This window comes from Panthera leo, chromosome D2, assembly GCF_018350215.1.
Source record: "Panthera leo isolate Ple1 chromosome D2, P.leo_Ple1_pat1.1, whole genome shotgun sequence".
NCBI lineage: Eukaryota > Metazoa > Chordata > Mammalia > Carnivora > Felidae > Panthera > Panthera leo.
In genome coordinates, this window is record NC_056689.1 from 75,987,482 (window position 1) to 76,001,142 (window position 13,661).

Genomic DNA, 13,661 nt, shown 5'->3' on the forward strand with positions numbered 1-13,661 from the left:
CTTAGCCTGGATAGTTTCACTTCCAAGTATCTCGTGAATCTTCAGGCTGTAGTCGAAATGTCAGCCTCCTGGCAGGAGAACTCAGTTCTGTGGAGACCTCTTCTTAGGGTGCTGGGGTATTCACAACATGGCAGCTCGCTTCCACCAGAGCAGGTGACCCAAGAGAAAAACAGCAAGGAGAATGCCATGGTATCTTTTGTGACACAGTATTGAAAGTTTTACATCATCGTTTCTACCCCATTCTCTTTGTTAAATGTGCGTCACTGACTACAGCCCACACTCCAGGGGAGGGGAATCAGGCTTCACTTTTTGAAGGGAGGACTATCAAAGAATTTATGGATGTATTTTATTACTGGCACAGAATCTCCCTCCCACAGAGAAAGGAGGAGAGGAATATAAACAGTTTAGAAAGGTAAACATCTGAATTAACCCCATGCGTTACCCTTGTTATGAATGAATCAATAAACTCTCCTCAATGTTAACAACCTCTTCAGTTAGGTTTTCTGGCCCCTCAGCTGGAAAACATACTAATGATACTGGATGTGAGTTAGGGATCATCACGCAAGTGGGAAGGTGCGTAGAGGTCAGCAAGGTGAGACCCTTGTGCTCAGGGAAGGTGGCTCGATGCCCAGCCCGAGAGATGGATCAACAGTGGTAATTCCACCTCCCCTTGTCACTTGGTTGGCTTAGGTCAGTGGATCTCAATCTGGAGAAACAGAATCATCCTCACCCTGAATTTCTGACTCAGTAGGTCCAGGATGGGCTGAGAGATTCCATTTCTGAGGTGCTGCTGCTGCTGGTGGTCCAATGACTCCTGAATTAGGCCAACAAGAGAGTAGAGGGGGGCAGTCTTCTAGGAGCTTCTGGAGGCTTCTGGAGAAACTTCCTACATTTTAATTTCTTTAACGCTTATTTTTGAGAGAGAGACAGAGACAAGAGACAGAGTATGAGCTGGGGGGGAGCAGAGAGAGAAGGAGACACAGAATCTGAAGCAGGCTCCAGCTCTGAGCTTGGACTCACAAACTGCAAGATCATGACCTGAGCCGAAGTCGGATGCTCAACCAACTGAGCCACCCAGGCGTCCCTCGACTTCCTACATTGTAAAGGCATCGAAGAAGAGGCAGGCTTTTGTTTGTTTTCTGCTTTGGGTTAGTAGCGTGTGAAAACGTGCTGCTGGAGCCATCCTGTGTCTGACCATGACCGGAGTGAGCCAACGAGCGGATGGGGGCAGAGCAGGAGGACAGTGAGGATCCGGGCCTATGATGACCTCATGGGGTTTCTCAATGACCAGCCCTGAGGCTTTCTACCACCACACTTGCCTTGTGAGAAAGGAAGTCTCCTTATTGGTCAAGTCAGTAGGAATTATGGTTTTTTTTTTTCTGCTTTTTCAGCTGGACCAAAAAAAATTCCCAAGCTCACACATAGACAAAATTTGAAGTTTATAATGCATACTGATGCAACATCTTACAAAAAGCTGTACCAGTTTACATCCCCTGCGAAACAGCTTCCCTACACCTTAGTCAACCCCTGGGTAAGAGCATTTAAAAAATCTGTTCTTTCACAGGTGAAAAATGACATCTCAGTGTTAATTTGCATTCCTGTGATTACTAGCAAGATGTAGGATTTTTTAAATACCTGTTCTTCTTGGAGCAGGTGCGCTGTAGGCAATAAGAGACCGGACGATAAGCATAATATCTCCATGATAATCACCATTCATTACTTTCGCTTACTCAGGTGGGACTGGAAATACGGGGCTTAGGCTATTAGCTCTGAGGCAAGCTGGGATGCACTGTTGCACTTGGCAAAAGCTGTGCTTGGGCAGAGGCTTCAAATCTGTCCTGATAACTGGCAAAAAGGAGCTTCTCATCCCTGAGTTTTATCTTCTCCCTTTGGATCTGTTTCGCTTGAGAAATGTGCTCCTGTGGATACCATTTCTCTCTTCACCAAAGCGGTCAAGAGTATAAACAGTGCTGACAAAGACTTCCTTTCTGACCATTTAAAACTTAATTCTAAAAGCAAAGGGGGAAGTCCTCAGACATTTCACTGCTTCATAAGGAAACTTTAGCAGAGGACTAAAAGCAGACACACGTCTGGTTGAAGATCATTACTCACAGCAGGCTGTTCAGATCCAACTTTGCCTCTGGTGTCATATATTAGAGTGATGGAGTGGGAGAGAGCCAAAGCATAAGAGACTCTTAAAAACTGAAAACGAACTGAGGGTTGATGGGGGTGGGAGGGAGGGGTGGGTAGGTGATGGGTATTGAAGAGGGCATTTTTTGGGATGAGCACTGGGTGTTGTATGGAAACCAATTTGACAATAAATTTCATATATTAAAAAAAAAAAAAAAGAGTGATCGAGCTTTAGAGATAACATTTCTGACCGGGATGGGCGGGAGCCTGGAAGTTGTATAGCTTCTGCCAGTTCCCGGAAACACAGCATCGTCAGCATTGTTGTTCAACGTCTGTTTCTGTTGCCCACCCCCTCCCCACGCCTGTTTGCAATTGGAGGCAGCTTGGCGACTAAAGAACTAGAAAGTGTTTTTCACTGAAGAGGCCAAGGGGTCAGGTTGAACAAGCCACAGTGAGGGTGTAGATTATATTTTCTTTATTAATATCACACACACACACACACACACACACACACACACACACACTGCCTGGGACACACCCAGTGCTCAACACTATACGCAGAGTCAAGGGATGACAAATACATGGGCCTACCTCTGGGCATGGCCATTCTCTCACTGATCTGTCGTGTGATGAACTTTCTGTTATTGGCACAACTGGAGCGAAGCTCCCTGGCTTGTCCAATAATTGAGTTATTGAGTTTTCCGTGACAGTGGAAAGTGGAGGCTCCAGCCCTGGATCAAAGAACGATACCAGGGCGGTTTATCACCCAGGGATGAAGGCTAATTGGTGGGCTCTTGGATGACATTTGCTGCTTTTTGCCGTGATGGAGAAAGTGGGCATCAGCTGTGTGTGTGAGAAATCTGATGTGTGGAAACTTCTGGCATGGCTCCCAGTGGCCAAGCACACAAAGGCTGATTTATAAAAGCAGAAGTCTTTACTCATTCACACTGGGGAGTGTTATCATGAAAGGGGGATCGTGCAATTGAATTGTGTGGCCAGAGTGTTCTCTCTCTTGGTGAAGGCCCAATGGGAAGACAAATTATCATCTGAAAAGTTGTTCTTCAAGGAAGAAAGTTAAAGAGGGACGTGTCGCTTTGACCAACGGAAAGCTCCTGCGTCAGTTAGTGGTCAGTAACAGTGTCTATATTGTTTATTGTGGTGACTGACTTTGCTGGTGTTGATTTTCTGTTTCTGGAAGACATCTCTGATATACAGTTGAAACTAGGCAGTGCACGGTACGTAGGTAAATAATAAATAAGTACAACCTGGGTCTTAATCTGGGCAAGTCCTTTCCACTCGTGACTGGAGCCCAAAGGGAGCGGAACAGCCAAGCATTGGGATTAAAGCCAGGTTTAATGCGGGGCAGTGGGGAGGGGGGCTTGTGGTGGAAAGGATAGATCCCTAATCTCAGATAAACTGGTTTGACTTTTTAAAGAATTTCAATTTTTGTAACTTAATTCAGCCATGCATTACCAAATGGCCAGTTTTACTAACTTTTGACGCTTCATTCAAATACATCCGATGAGCTGTCTAGAAATGCCTTGAATCGTAATCTTAGCCTATCTGAAATAGAAACTTATAGTTGGTGTTCTGGAAACTTTAAGATTTCCTTTCATTTGATTTGATTCTCGCGGGGGTAGCCCTCTCATTTGCTTGTGTCTTTATAATCTTCATCTTTTTGTTTTCTCTTCTCTTTTCTTCATCCCTGGAGATGAAAAGCAAGGCTCCAGCTTGATGCTGGGATGCTCGAAGCCTGGGACTTAGAGAAGCTGCTGCTTGTCCTGAGGCGGGCGCTGGCTCTTCTTTCTTTATTTCCTTTTATTAAAAAATGTTTTCCCCCTACTTGATGTTATCCTGGATTTTATTTTCAAAATTGCAAAGAGTAAATTGGATTTCCTCCAGTGAGCATACAGAAGATGGTTTCTCCCTTCTCTTCCCTTCTTCCTGGCCCCCTCCTTCCTTCCCCAATTTCTTATGATGTTTGCTTTGCTTTACCTTTGATATTTTTGGTTTTTTTCTGAAGAGGAGATGGGCCACCTGATATTTGAGAACCCTGTGTTTCACCCTAAAGAAAAGTCAGTTCCAGTCACTCAATCTTCTGTGAGCCTCCCCTTTACCAGTTTTGCTTCTCACCGGTCAACTCTGGGCAAAACTGTTGTGACCCCTAATGTTGGCACGGAGTCATGTCTATGAAATCAACTGTTGACCACCAGCAGCTTATTATTTGTAAACAGGATCTTTGTGCCTTGTCCCCAAGTACTAAAGAGGACATCATTCTAGAAAATGTAAATCACTGCTCAGATGGTCTTCACACATACCTACAAATCAAGGACTTTGTAATGTATTTCAAAGGTTTCCAGGAATGCGGCTAGCTCATTAGCTGCTGAAATGAAACGAAAAAATTTTAAATGTATGCTTTGGCCCACTTGAGAGAGGGTTAACGTTTTGTGAAAAAAATATTTAGAAATTGTGTTATCTTTTGAGTCTCTCCTAAAACTCAGCTTCTGAAATTTTGCTTCTACTGATTCAGTTATGCATCTCTGGGATGGGAGGGACTAAACATAGTGATAACTGTAACCAATTTTAAAATATAAGGGAATCTGTTTGTCCTGGTGACGATGGTATATACTTATAAAGGTTCTGTTTTTATTTTTTATCTTTTTAATGTTTATTTTTGAGAAAGAGAGAGAGAGCGTGAGTGGGGAAGGGGCAGAGAGAGAGGGAGACACAGGATTTGAAGCAGGCTTCAGGCTCTGAGCTGTCAGCACAGAGCCCGATGCGGGGCTCGAACTCATCAACTGCAAGATCATGACCTGAGCCTAAGTCAGACACTTAACCGACTGAGACACCCAGGTGCCCCTATAAAGGTTCTGTTTTTAAATTCACCTTCCAGTTATTTAATTCATTAAAACCATGGATAAATACTGCATAAATTGGTAAGTCTTTCTAAATATTGCCTTTTTACAAAGGCTTTAGTTACGTATTTTCCAGATCAAGTGGAAGCAATTAGAGAAACTCCAAATTATTGAAACAAAAAAACCCACAAACCTTCAATTATCTGGAATATTCCCTGACCAAGCCAAAAGCATTCCAAGTTCATTCTGGAAAGCTGAGACACGCAAACTGTATGGTTTCCTTCAAGGCAAATCACAGGTAAACACAGATTTACATTGTGTCTGCACTAGCAAACGTTTTATGTTGGTGAAAAGGACCTATGCAGATACCAATTCAAAGGAAAGAAATATGGTTTGGAAAAACCAGGGAAGTTCATTTGTTTCTGAGACAGTGTCAGCGTGTTGAATATTGGCTAGATCCAGACAGAGCATTATCATCAGCAGGCGGGAGGGTGAGGAAGAATAATCAATCGGAAAGTCAAGATGGAAGAGGCCGTGATTATTTCTTTGATTTTTATGAGAGTCCAGAGGTGAGAGTTATAACCAGGCATCCCCAACAGCAGGCGTTTGCCAATTTATGCACTCATGTTGCAATGAATTTCCAGAAGGATGAAGCACCAGTGAGCATTATTATTAAAGCTAATTAAATCACTCTGGGTTATGGTTTGCTAAGGAATACCCAACAGAATGATCATCATAAAGTCTGGAGAAAACAAACAGATGAGGATTGGTTAGGCAAAAGGAGTCTTACTGATTTTTTTTTTCCCCTTAAAAACAAGCCCTCCTCCGTTACCAGAAATTATTATTAAGACTCACAGTGCTTTGAATCTCACTAGTACCATACAATTGCAGTCTGGCCCGTGTTTATTGTGGAGAAGCAGGCATGGATTTTCCTGTCTAGTTTTTGTTGTTGTTGTCGTTGTTGTTTTTGAACCACATTTGCCAAAGTAATTAAGCAAGAGGTTAATGGCCATCAAATGTCCTGCACGATAGTCAGAGCTCAGATGTGAAATGGTGTGTAGCTTTTCTCTTTGTGCATCTCAATATGGCAAAATCACTGGTCTGAAGGGCAGGCAGAGAGCAGATTGGTTTTCTGGGCTCTAAACAATAACTACATAATGGTTTGAAATGAAAAGGCAAGTTAAATATCATTTTAACAACAACAAAAAAGGGAAATGTGATGAACTCAAAAGCATCATCCATAGAAAAAGTAATTTAAAATGTTCACTTAAAATATAGCCAATTTGGGGAGGAAATGAGCAAAAAAAAAAAAAAAAGGCTTATGGCACCAGCACGTTGGAAAGTTATGTTGTGTCAGATTTTATATATGTGTGCATATCTGTAAGTATATATACTCATATATGTGTTATAAAGTGCAAGTATGTTGGCAAAATGAATGAAATGGAGGGTGTGATTAATCAAATTAATTTTTATGATGCACGTAGCTTGCCACATAATTCACTTGGCTGCACTATGGCATGGGGGAAAGGTTTGAAATGCTGAGTTCTGCCAAGTGATAATGGTTAATTTTATGGGTCAGCTCGGTTAGGCTATAGCACCCAGTTATTTAACCAAATGCTAGTCTAAGTGTTGCTATGAAGGAATTTTGTAGACGTCGCTAATGTCTACAATTAGTTGATGTTAAGCAAAGGATTACCCTTGATGGTGTGGGTGGGCCGCACCCAATCAGTTGAAGGTCTCAAGAGCAAAAATTGAGGTTTCCCAGAGAAGAAATTTTGCCTCAAAAGTTGAGCATCAATTCCTTCCAGAGTTTCCAGCCTGCTGGCCATATGAATTTCAGACTTTCCAGGTCCCACAGGCACATGAGCCAATTCCTTAAAATAAATTTTTCTGTAAATTCTATTTGTTTCTGTCCTACTGGTTCTGTTTCTTTGGAAAACCCCAGTTGACACAATCTCAAGTGGCCTTCTATTTACCAGATAGGTTTAATCTTCCTTGCACATTTCCTGATTTGAATCTGAATTTTCAAAGACCTCAGTGGATTCATATTTAAATCATTTTAAATTCATTTAAACCGCAATATTAAAATATGGATGGAATTCTGAAGAAGGGTTTTATTAGGAGGGAAAGTGACGGAGATAACACAATGAAATTCCATATTGTACTTTCTCTTCAGAGATCCAAAGTTGGGATTTTTTTTCCCCCTTGAGGTTTACTTTCTGATATAGAAATATAGGGCAGGCATTTTTATGGTAATATCATTTAGGCAACTCCAACTTCCTGTGCACAATGCTTAAGAGAAATATGGTCTGGTCAAATGAAAATAGAAATCCAGGACTTCTGCCTTCTGCTAGGGGTTTTGAATTCTTTGCTATGAGGCATTAAATGAAAACCGTTTCTCCACTCACAGAACTTCTGACAGCAGATGTGTGGATTTTCCACATCAAGCGGTTCTCCAGATTCTATGGAGACACCAACCAGGTGTCCTAAAATTTAATTCAATTCTGGCATTAACTGCCCAGAGCACTGCAGTCACCATAGTCCCACCAGATTGCCCCTTACTTCAGATGCCGACTGCAAATTCTGGGACCCCAGGTGACACACACTTCTGTCTGACTTGGCTACAAACTGGGCATTCCTATGACCACCTCCCCCGCTCAGGTTCTATAAATTGCTAGAACAGCTCACAGAACCCAGGGAAATACTTTTATTTGCTGTTACCAGTTTATTACAGAGACTATTACAAACGATACAGATGAAAAGCCAAATGAAGAGGTACAGAGGGTGAGGTCCAGATGGGTCCCAAGTGCAGGAGCTTTTGTCCCCATGGAGTTTGGGGTGTGGCACCCTTTCAGCTCATGGATGCATAAACCAACCAGACGCTCTCCAAATCCCTTCAGGTAGGGTTCCTACGGACATTGCATTATGTAGGTGTGGTTGGTACAATCATGGAGCACTGGTGATTCACTTAATCTCCAGCTCTTCCAATCCTGGTTAATTTTCCTTCCTTCCTTCCTTCCTTCCTTCCTTCCTTCCTTCCTTCCCCTCCCCTCCCCTCCCCTCCCCTTCCCTTCCCTTCCCTTCCCTTCCTTCCCTTCCTTCCCTTCCTTCCCTTCCTTCCCTTCCTTTCCCTTCCCTTTCTTTTCTTTCTTTCTTTCTTTCTTTCTTTCTTTCTTTCTCTTCCTTCCTTCTTTCTTTTCTTTTCTTTTCTTTTCTCTTCTTTCTTGTCACATTAGCTAACATACAGTGTATACAGTATAGTCTTGGCTTCAGGAGTAAATTCCTATGATTCATTACTTACATACAATACCCAGTGCTCATCCCAATAAGTGCTCTCCTCAGTGCCCATCTCCCATTTTCCCCACTCCCACCTTCCCACCTCCCCTCCCCCATCAACCCTCAGTGCTCTGTATTTAAGAATCTCTTATGTTTTGCCTCCCCTCTCTGTTTGTAACTTATTTTTCCTTCCCTTCCCCTATGGGCTTCTGTTAAGTTCTCAAATTCCACATATGAGTGAAAACATATGGTATATATCTTTTTCTGACTGGCTTATTTCACTTAGCTTAATACCCTCCAGTTCCATCCGTGTTTTTGCGAATGGCAAGATTTTATTCTTTTTCATCACTGTGTAGTATTTCATTGGGTGCGTGTGTGCGTGCATGTGTGTGTGTGTGTGTGTGTGTGTATCACATCTTCTTTATCCATTCATCAGTTGATGAACATTTGGGCTCTTTACATAATTTGGCTATTGTTGATAGTGCTGCTATAAACATTGCAACCCTGGTTAATTTTGTTAGAAAAGGAACTTATAGGCAAAGGATCAGGAAACCTACTTGGAGTGTGGCCTGGAACAGGGAGAGCTGGGCAGCCAGAACCAATGGTCACCCACAATTTGAGCCTTGGTAGCGTCTCCTGATGCCTACTGGCCCTGGGGTCCAGGACATGAGCTATTGTCCCTAAACTCTCTGCTGCTCCCACCTGTTCTGTTTCTCTCAATCCTGAATGACAGGTCCAGCTGAGACATCTGGGTGCTTGAGTTTAAGTCCCCCTTCTGTTGCCTCAGGGACAGTGGGAGCAAGTAAGTAGCCTTTGGGGCTTGACTTGGTGGCAAGAAGTCCTTGCATTACACCAATCCTCAAAGACCATTAAAAAAATCAGTAAAGAGAAATCAACGAACTTTTCCTCACCGGGGCTCTGTTACTGCATTTAATCTTCATAGCTGAGATTTATTATAACCCATTTACAGATAAAGACACTGAGCTTCAGAAAGATTATGTGCCTTGCCTCTGGCCACACAGCTAAAAAGTGGATTTTAAGAAAAAGTGGATTTAAACTCAGATCTGTCTGCATTCAAAGCCCAAGTACTAAACCACTCTAAAAATGGCCCCTGCAATCTTGATTTTCTAACGTTTATTTATTTTTGAGACAGAGAGAGACAGAGCATGAACAGGGGAGGGTCAGAGAGAGAGAGACACAGAATCCGAAGCAGGCTCCAGGCTCTGAGCTGTCAGCACAGAGCCTGACGCGGGGCTCGAACCCATGGACCGCGAGATCATGACCTGAGCCGAAGTCAGCCGCTTAACCAACTGAGCCACTCAGGCGCCCCATTAATTTTCATTCAGTATGATTAAAGCTTCCCTGGTCTCCATGGTCTGCAAAACAATCTCAAACCCAAACAGCTCGTCTTCTTAAGGTTTTCCAACTATTTTTCAACTTGGCAACAGCAACTTCTCACCGCATAGTTTAGAAAATCTCTTAACATTCAGCTGAGGGGGTATATGTATGTTTCGTTTTGGGATTACGAGTGTTCTCTGTGTTGCTGAGTCACCTCTTCGATATTTACCCAATGCTCAGGGCTTGCCATGGCGGTGGGATGAGATTAGAAATTGGAAGTCAAAGTCTAACCATATCCACCTTAGGAAACCAGGGTCATCACCAGGCGGCTCTGCTCCTGCCCTAAAGCTACCTGCCCCCTGTCTTCTCCCACTGTGCTTTTATTTTTATTTACTTATTTTTTAATTTTTTAAAATGTTTTTTTATTTATTTTTGAGACAGAGAGAGACAGAGCATGAGCAGCAGGGGAGGGGCAGAGAGAGGGGGAGACACAGAATCTGAAGCGGGCTCCAGGCTCCGAGCTGTCAGCACAGAGGCCGACGTGGGGCCCGAGCTCACGGACCGTGAGATCATGACCTGAGCCGAAGTCGGATGCTTAACCGACTGAGCCACCCAGGCGCCCCCACTGTGCTTTTATTGTGTGCCTGCAGAATTCCCATAGTAAGTTACTTTCTTGAGCAGGTCTGAAAATTTGCCAGGTGGAGACAGTTATGTTTAAAATTAATTCCCCTGAAATATAAAATGTGTTAATTAAAAAAAAGAAAGAAAAATCCGTTCTATGTTTGCCTCCCATGTGATTTGTCTCTCATTTGCTCATCCCTAGGTTTAAGGAATTGAGGGCAAGGCAGGTGAAGCCTGTGCATGTGGCTCGCTGGGCCCACTCTGCAAGGTTTACTCTCAGGGAGGCGGGAGGCTTCACCCTGCCCACCTCTGAAAGAGGACAGTCTCATGTACACATCTCTGCAGGGATCAAATGCTCCTATTTTCAAAGGGAAATGTCGCCGCCCCGCCCACATCTTGGCTTGGTTCAAAGTGCAGAACACAGCAGGGACCAGCCTGAGCAGCAGGGCTGTGCCCCAGGTCGGGGTTCCTGAGAGTGTTCCCCGCACCCCCCCCCCCTTCCAGCAGCTGTGCTTCCAGAAGCCAATTTCACTGGCCACAGGCATTGGAATCACTGGGTGTTTGTTAAAATGCAGATTCCAGGGCAGGGGGATGGAGGAAGTGGTGGAGAGAGAAAATATACAGATTCCCAGGCTGGCCGGCACAGGGGCATCAGAATCCAGGCATTTGCCCAAGTTCCAGAGGTGATCTGATGCCCAGCAGAGTTTCAGAATACTTTCTTTTTTAAAAAAAATTTTTTTTAATGTTTATTTATTTTTGAGACAGAGACAGAGCATGAGTGGGGGAGGGTAGACACACACACACACACACACACACACACACACACACACGCACACACACACACACACACACACAGAATCCAAAGCAGGCTCCAGGCTCTGAGCTGTTAGCACAGAGCCCGATGTGGGCTTGAACTAGCCAACTGCGAGATCATGACCCGAGCTAAAGTTGGATGCTCAACCGACTGAGCCACCCAGGTACCCCTCAGAATCCTTTCTACTTGTGAGTCAGTAAAGTACTCTAAGGCTGAGCTGAAATATATTGGTTTAGGGTGATTTTCCTGGGATATTAACACGTAAGGTTTCCCTTTAAACTTTTTCCCTCTTGGAATCCAATTTTGCAGAGCCAGTTGAATGATCAGAGTTCATGTAATTATCTAGAAGTCAGCCTCCCGTGCTCTCCTTGGAGATGCGTGTGGGTGAAACTGAGTGGAAAACCCACTCTCTCCACCTCCAAGTGGCTTTCGCTGGCGGGCGTGAGTTCTGCTGGAAACCCAGCGCCTTTGTGGTTGAGAGCATGCTTTATTTCACTCCCTTTGTGCTCAGGCTGCGAGGTCTCTTCTCTGGACAAGTTCCCTCCTCCACCTGTTTGCAACTGCCTGGTTTGAGCCTTCTCAGCCTCTAAAAGCCCCAATCCTGCAGTTTGTGTGTGATTCTCTCATCTGTTTAATAGATTCCATTTATATCGATGTAATATGCATGTGTCATGTACCTACTATGTGTGAACATTATGCAGGGTTTTGGGGGAATAGAATGGAATAGATAGAAAGGTAACTAAAAGGAGGTCCCCAGGACACCTGGGTGGCTCAGTCAGTTAAGCATCAGATTTTGGCTCAGGGCATGATCTCATAGTTCGTAGGTTTGAGCCCTGTGTTGGGCTCTGTGCAGAGCTTACAGCGCAGAGCCTGCTTCAGATTCTCTGTCTCCCTCTCTCTGCTCCTCTCCCACCCACACTCCCTCAAAAATAAATAAATAAACATAACAAAAAGTAAAAGGAGGTCCCTGCTGCCTGGGAGCTGCAGACCAACTGGCAGAGACATCATGGCACAACTGAGTATTGTGCAGGAAAATAGAGTGGTGCCAAGTGAGGGTACAAGAAACCCTGGAGGGGCGACTCATTCATAGAGGAGGGAGGGCTGCTGGGAGGCAGTGCCATCACTGTGAGACTGGACAGAACAAGTCGCCCAGAAGTCAAGGGGATCGTCGAGGGGGAGCAAGAGGGATGACCGACACGACTAGTACTCTGTGCGTAAAAGATGTCACTCTACTCTTTTATCCCAGGTTTTAGCTTGTACCTCTAGAGGTAGTGGGACAAATGAGCCTTGAAAAGCTCAGTACCTAGGAACCCAAGGTTGTTAATTGAGTGCCATTCGGTGTGTGGCCAGCTGTGTTCACCAAAGCCTTGAGCCAGCTGGTCTCTGATCTTCTCTGTCATTGTCATCAGCAGCCAGCATGGTGCCCACAAACTCCAAGTGCTGACAAATGGGGCAAGTTTAATTACACCTCAGCTTAACCCTCTCGTTGGCCATAAACCAAACTAGTTATCTAAAAACCATGTGGCCCTCAAGTGCTCTGTGTGTTTGGGATCAGTGAAGTAGGATGTGCTTCTGGGGCTTCAGAAGCAGCATGGATTCCTCTCTGCCTCTGGCACTTTGAGGGTGAGAGTCACACGTGGTCACACCACACATGGCTTTTCATTTATAAACAGTGGTGCCCCAAACCTCTAGTTGTTGGGTACTGGTTGGATTTCCTCCCCCTTTCTGGGACTCACATGCTCTGCCTTTTGTGATCAAGTTTCTTGACCCATTTCTACCTCCTTTGAGGGTATAAGGTGTATTAGCACACAGTTGTGCAAATTCTGTGGTCCGTGTAGGGTGCTTGTCCACCTGTAAAGAAACCAAAACACACTAGACTACAAAGAAGTCAGTTTCTGCAACCCCAGAAATGACTCTATCGTATGTTGGGTGGGGCTGGCTCCATAACTCTGTGATGTGTTTGAGCTACACTCTCATACAGGTGCTCACTTTTGCCAGGACCAAGTATTTGTAGACATTACAATATGCTTGTTTTAGTGAAGAATCTTTTGATCGCAAGTAACAGGGACCTAACTAAAACTTACTCATGTTAAAAATGAATGCATTAACTAGGAATAGAAGTAAATTAGCTAAACATAGTAAAGGCCATGTATGAAAAGTTCACAGTGGACATGACACTCAATTGTGAAAGACTGAAGGCTTTTCTTGTAAGATCGGGAGTAAGACAAGGATTCCTGCATTTGCCACTTCTGTTCAACATAGTACTAGAAGTCCTAACCAGAAATATTCATCAAAAAAAGAAATAAAAGCCATCCAGATTGGACAGGAAGAAGTAAAATTGTCTGTTTGCAGACAACATAAGTTTTTGTGTAGAAAACCCTAAAGACTACATGCACACATACCTGTCACAACGAATAAATTCAGCAATGCTGCAAGATACAAAATCAACACATTTTAAAATCAGTTGCATTTCTATATACTACCAATGAACAGCCCTAAAAGGAAATGGAGAAAGCAATTCCATTTATGATACCATCAAAAAGAGTAAGATACTTAGGAATAAACTTAACCAAGGAGGTGAAGGATGTACAACTGAAAACTATAAAACTTTGCTGAAAGAAATCAAA